This window comes from Akebia trifoliata, chromosome 14 (genome assembly GCF_017979445.1).
Source record: "Akebia trifoliata isolate Shusen 1 chromosome 14, ASM1797944v1, whole genome shotgun sequence".
In the NCBI taxonomy this organism is placed as follows: domain Eukaryota; kingdom Viridiplantae; phylum Streptophyta; class Magnoliopsida; order Ranunculales; family Lardizabalaceae; genus Akebia; species Akebia trifoliata.
The window spans coordinates 1,859,520-1,866,851 of NC_141388.1; positions in this window are offsets into that span (position 1 = coordinate 1,859,520).

A 7,332-nucleotide genomic window follows, 5' to 3' on the forward strand; every position below is an offset into this window, starting at 1 on the left:
ATATGTTTAATATTCAAACCTAAAACACAATATAAGATTCTTGGGAAGATAGAAGAGGAAGGAATTTTAGGTAGAAAAATCAAGGGCTTTCTATTGAGAATTAAAATGAGGTTGTCTATATTCTATACAAAACATAATTGACCATTGTGACTGAAGTGAAATTTGTAAAAATTACGCAAAGCAACGATGCACTGAAAACACCATAAAAAACACAATTCACAAAATTTTACTACTCTAGAAGATAATTTTCTATTCTTAGTAACATGAAATAGTTTGATGTGCTATCTTTGAAAATTATTTATAAACATTTAATCAAATCCAATAACCCTATGATGTTTAGAATATCTATTGTTATTGGTCCACCTCCCTTATTGGTATAGTAGGCTCAATTGAGGTAGAGTTAGACAACATCAAACTCTTTAAATAAAGAAAACAACAAATTTATGCATCTCAAGGGTGTAGATAGAGTTTGAGAATGAGGGCATCTAGGTCATTTTATAATTAGTCTGTGAGAGGATACTTAGGTCAAGGGGTATTTCATCAATTTAATACCACAGGGGTTTCTCAAAATATTCAGCAAACGTCAAGGGGGTAAGTCCAAATCATGAGAAAGATTTAAAGGACGACTTCCTCCCTAGGTATACCCGACTTAAGGGAATCGGATTAAACGCATGACCTCTCACCAAAACATGCCATCAGCCCCTTATTCGTGATATTGAGGGAAGACAAGAAGAACTTAAAGTGGCTAAGTGATGGGCCATACCTACCCCACCATAAAGTGAAACCCAATCATGAGAAACATTAGCTAGCCCCACCTCGATCAAAGAAGCGTTTTTGGCTTGGACGGCTAGGATACGTAATATACCTTGAATTTATAGGCCAGGATGCAAGGAAGTAGATTCCCAATCAAAATAAGATTAAAAATAATTAAAACATAAAAAAAAATTAGGAGATATATAGAATAAGTATTTTAGATTTACTCATATTTTAAATTTATATAATACAACATAACTATAGATCTCATCCAACTTATATGTGGGATCCACATTAATTACTTTTTTTTTCTTTTTTCACCCTTTAAATTTATTGTCTTTTCTCTCATCCCTTTCTCTTTATTCAATGATATTAATTTAATTTTATTATCTTTCATCTTTTATCTCCTTTTAAATAATACTATTCTAACTTTATTATCTTTCTTCTTTGACCCCTTTAACCCATCTTATTGTTTTTCTTTATCTCTCGTTTGTTAATGATACATTTCCAAATTTATTATTTTTTCTCTTTTATTCTCTTAATCTCAGTATTTTTGTAATACCCTTTCGACTTTATTATTTTTTCATCTTTACCCCTTAACCTGAAAGAAGATGCCTGTGTTGTAGGCATGTGCAAACTCTAGTTTATATAATATAATACTACTGTTGTCCCCCTCTTTTGTCTCAATCTTTTATACATAAATAAAGAATGTATATCGAGGACAATTGTTATCTTCTTATTTTCTTCTTCTTTCCAAACATATTATCAACTTTATTGTTTTTTTTCCTATCATTTTCTTAGAATACTCCTTCAATTTTTTTTATTGGTTTTCCTTTTCTCCCATTTTTTCAATAATATCTCCTCCAACTTTATTGTTTGTCATTTTTTTTCCTTATTCAATTTTCTATTATATTAACCTTTAACTACTCCCCTAAAGAGGATGCTCGTGTCAGTAGGCACGACACGAACATCCTTTTTAAGGTTAATAGGTAAAAGAGGAAATATGAGAAAGTTAAAAGGAGTATTATTGAAAAATAGAACTGAGAGAAAATAAAATAAAGTTAAAGAGATAGAAGAGAAAATGTAATAAAGTGGAATAATGTGGACCTCACTCCACTATAGTTAGAATAGTAGAGCGAGATGTTAATACCTTGCAATTGCAGTTGGAGAAAGACTCAACGTTATGTTTTAAAAGGGAATGCTAGCGTCCAAGACCTCGTGGGGATTTTAACATTTTTCATACATTTACTTTTCAATAATATTTCTGTCCATTTTGTCTTGTAGTAAAATAGACAAGGGTATGTTGGTCTTTTACATAATAAATACCCTCAACATTTATTGCAAATAAGACATTTAAATTGAAAGATTAAAATATCATTGACATTTATAATGCAAAAAAATAAGTATTTATAATGTAAACAAGCATTTATTATATAAAAGATCAACATGCTCTTATCTTTTTTACTAAAAGACAAAATGGGTAGGGATATTATTGAAAATCACATGGTGGTGAATGTTAATGTCCCCATGAGGTGAGTTCGACTTTGAAGTAATTAGACTGCTTCAAAATTTTGATACAACTTTCCTCGTTACAAGACACACAACGTTTTGTAATTATTTCACGCCCCTATGTTTTCGTCAATATTTAGAATACATCCTTGGAAATGTCAAGTGTAATCTAAAGAGAAGATTCTTCCAAAACTTTGAAGCGGGATGACTGCTTCTAAGATTCTTTCCCACGAGGTCTTGGATATTAGTATGAGTTTGTTGTATTCCATGAATCTAGTACAAATCGTATCTCAAATTAGTTCACTTCGCCTCTTTATGTATCGTTTATACTTTAGATTATGTTTTTATCAAATTATATCAGAACCAACATAACTTTTTATTCGAATCTCAAAATGTAGCGACTGATGAAAAAGTCACTTGTGGACTTAAAAGAAAGAAGGGTATACGAGTGAAAATCATTATCTAGAGAGCCCAAAAAAGAAGGAAACAAAGAGTAGAAGCCACTACATGGTGAATCATCTAAAGATTTAAGGGATTGACTTTTCCCAGCAGGATCACCTAAGTGCTTTTATTATATTGGTTGAAGTTCTTATCACTTATTCTATTGTCCCACATTAATAGCTATCCCACTTGATTAAGTGGGCAGTGCAGCTAGTGAGAAGTGTAGGGTTCATTAGAGAGGGTGTTTGAAACAAAAATATATTATTAATTGACTCCTGATTTTCTAACTAGAAAATCTCCACTGGTTCAATACTCGGCTGAGGTGGTACAAACATGAAACCATAGATTCTTTTTTTCGGGATACACAACTACACATCCCCATTAGCTGTAACACGTTCATTAAAAAAATCTATACAGTTGTGTATCCCAAGAAAAGAATTTATGCTTCTATATCCATGCCACATCAGCCGAGTATCAGATCGAATGAAGATTTTCTAGTTAGAAAATCGTTATTCTTATTAATTTGCTAAAGAAAGTGACATGTTTATTGGGACTTGATTTTTTTATTTGAGACAATCATGCCAATACCCACTTGTTGATTAAAACCATATAATATCTATACAAGGCGAATATAGAAAGAGAGCATCATATGTTGTCTCCACCCTGTTTTTTTTAGAATCTTTCCCTTTCTAATCTATGGGGAAAGCTCTCCATATCTACTTAGATGTGGATGTCCTCGTCCTTTGTAGGTTTGGACGAGTGTGAGTGGGGAAAAGCATTAGGATTATTTCTAACATGCCCTTCATGTTTTGGTGAATTTTTTAGATGCCCAATGAGTTTTCAAATTAATGACATATCCTTTGACCTTGGTCTTTTACAAAAGACTAAAAAAATTGACCTAACCACTCTCATCTTCAATTTTTAATATATATAAAAAAATAAAATAAAAAACCCATAATTTTTCTCCCTCAAACCAATTATGATCAATATTTACTTGCATCTTCAATCTTAAGATTCTCTCTCCTCCAATCTTAAAACCTCAAGGCTAGGCATTTTTTGAGAAGCAGAAGATGATGGATTTTTTTATAGAAAAATTAAAGCTTTTGTACAATAGGCTGAAGGCAATGGCGAAGAATTTGACCAAGATATTAATCTCAAGCACCAAAGGGATCGATTTACTCTTATGCCAGTTGTAACAACGAAACAGAATGCCAAACCAATGTCCTTCACAAGCATGTGACTAAACATTCAAACTCCGATGGACGATAGAATGAAACTCTTGCAAAGGCACAAAGTAGTTCGCAAACTTTTCGGCATACCACTTACCCTTGAATGACTGACTAGGATTGGGACGAGGCTGAAAAGGTTAAAAATAATTTACCCTAGAGATTCAAGAGTTTGAAGATGACTACTTTTCTATAGAAAAAAAAAAAAGAAATTGCCAATAGGATGAAGATGAGGGTATTTATGTAATTTTATTTAATTATAATATTACTGGTTTAAAAACACGGGAGTATCTCAAATATTTACAAGAACTTGAAGGGGGGCATGTCTAAATCACACAAAACATGATAACCTTTTGATATAATCCAATCTCTCCCTCTGTTTCTCTCTCTTTATTAAAAGATAAAAGACACCAAGCAATAATGCAAAAAGGGCTGGAAGTGGAACAAACATGTTATGATTTATGATCATCTTAGAGACATTCTTTTAAGTTTAAACTTTGAAGGCAATTTGTTCAACAGTTCCTTAGACCCACACACTTGAAATGTTGGAAAAGAAATACACTTTACCTGCCCAACCAGTCTCCTCTTCTTCTTTTTTTCTTATTTACATTTTTGAAAAGGAAAACTGATTCTCTAGGTTGCCTGGCTTTCTCTTCCCCATACATCCATGACATTCGTATGTTGGGCTGTATAACGACTTGCTTTTACGGGCCAATCTGATAATGATACATACAAAGAGAAATACCATTTACCTAGGCAACCAATTCTTCTTTCTTTTCATGTCTCCAAAAAACAAATTAAGTTTTGGTAGAACCCTCTTCTTTGGATTGCACGCGCCGTCTCTCTCCAAGGAGGTATACCAAATATTAATGAAAAAGTAGGGGTGTGAAATAAATACAAAATATCATGTGTCATGTTGCGAAGAGGTTTTCTTAAATTGAATGATTTTCTTTCCTACATGACTATCAACACAGAAATGATTGGCATAACCAATACATGTGGTGGAGGTTTTTTTAGGGGTATTAGTTTATTGATATTTCACCTTTAATTTGATCCATATTTGAGAGAAAGAGATACTTTCAACCTTTTCCACCCAAAGGTGTCTACTTGGCTGAAATAACCAAAAAAAAATGTTAAAAATACCCATATTATTGTTTTCCCTCTAAACTTAATTTGTCAACAAAACCAAAGTTTTCATTCTACAGAGGATAAGGTTTAATATGAGGCAAATCCATAATCAAATGGACTATATGCTTCAATTTTCCTCCCCCTCACATCGATGACACAGTGGAGTATGTCGCAAGACATGTGATGCTGTCCTTATAGATGTTTTTTTTCTCTCGATATAATCAGATCAATATGATTGAGGGAAACTTAGAGAAAAAAAAATGGTGTTTATCACCTTAACTTGGAGGTGTCACGTGCATTGCACGAGCACCTCTACATAATCACAATACTACAATGAGCAATGATTTTTTAACGCCCCCATCATAGAACCGTAGATCATTTGCCACGGGATATGCATAACCATAAATCTTTTTCTTGTGCATGCCGAGGCAAATGGTCTACGGTTCTGTGATGGGGGCATGTGTCAGAGGGGGACGTCATATTATCACGACTCTACTACAATTTTAAGGTTAAATCGAAATGAGTATGGCATAAATACCTATGTCATGAGGTGAGCTCCAATGTTTATTCTATGGAGGGGAATGGCCAAATGGATACACAACACAATCGAGATGGCTAATAAATTGACACATAAGTTGAAAAATGTGAGTTGGATCAGTCAACATCACTTAAAGATGGTATCGACGAGAGGACATGAGAACGATGAAGGGTGATGCACTGCCAAGTCCCTAGCAGCATTAAATTCTGGATTTCATGTTTGTAGGCGGCTGCCAATCCGCATGCATATGGGCATATAAAGATTGCCCGTAGGCAATGTCGCTATATCCATCAGGCCATTTGGTGGAAAGGGGAACAACATTAAAAGTTCGATTTCTTTGCCCGGTGGAAAGGGGAACAACGTTAAAAGTTCGATACAACATTAAAAGTTCGATTTCTTTGCCGGTGGAAAGGGGAGCAACATTAAATGTTCGATTTCTTGTTTGTTTCGTGGCTGCTAGTTTGTATGTGTATGGGCATAGGGGTTGCCCACGATCACGGACAATGTGGCTACGCTAGTCAAGCCATTTGGCGTCAAACACGTGGTACCTCTTTCTTCGTTTTTTACAACAACAAAATTCTATAAAGCCCTCATTCACCTGTTAACACAAAATTCCTGAATTGGTAAATAACCAGAAAGGGACCTAGACACATGAGTAGACAATGACTAGGAATCTATTAGTTAATTGGAGAGTGCCCCTTACCCTCTCAAATAACCCAATAAATCTGTTTTTGTTGAGTGTATATTTTCCTCCACTCTTGGGTGTGTCATAACCCAGTTAAGCCCCGTGATCCTCTTATATCTATAGTTCTCCCCCTTCTCTAGAAGATCGGTCTTTTGGAGTAGTTGGTTGGTTAACATGGTATCAGAGCACTAGGTTCATATAGATCACGGGTTCAATTATTTCCACCCTTATGGGTGAGGGGGAGTGTTGAGTTTATATTTTCCTCCACTCTCAAGTGTGTCATAACCCAGTTAAGCCCCGTGATCCTCTTATATTCATAGTTCTCACCCTTCTCCAGAAGATCGGTCTTTTGGAGTAGTTGGTTGGTTAACAGTTTTCAATAGAAGTGCTTCTATAACATTACTTCTCTTTAAACTACTCAACTTTCCAACGCGAATAAGAGCTACAATATCAAGTATTTGGTGACAACGTTAAAAAGTGTTTTTTTAGTTGGTTAGAAGCACTTCCAAAAGTTCCGAGGTATTTGATGAAAAAGCAAGTTATGTATTCCATGTTGTAGTTGATCGACCTTATTGTCCCTTAAACAAGACTCGTTAACTTTAAAAAACAATAATATAAAAAATTCGTGATTTTTGTTCCACCGAATTCTCATATTCAAATTGCAATTCGTATTTGGCTTCTGGCTTCTATGTGTTCAAAATCCAAGTGTGTATGTGTAGCAAACAAAGTTTTGGGACACATAGCTAGGCCAAACACAACCTAAAACCATAAGGATGAAGCACACCCCACAATCCATATTTACTGATTCAATGAATCAAAACTTTCTAAGTATGGGTTTTCACTGGAGCATTCTCTTGGCAGGGTCTTTAATCCAATAAAGAAGTGATGTTGACATGGGTGATCTTCCATGAATAATGGTGTTCAAGTTTGAGAAGGAAACCATACTCCCCCCATTCTCCTATGTTTCCAAGAACTCAATTTCATTTTCACACCCAAGTCCCAAACATGGATGGATAAGAGGTCCAATAGTAGAAATTCTACTTATTTCCCAA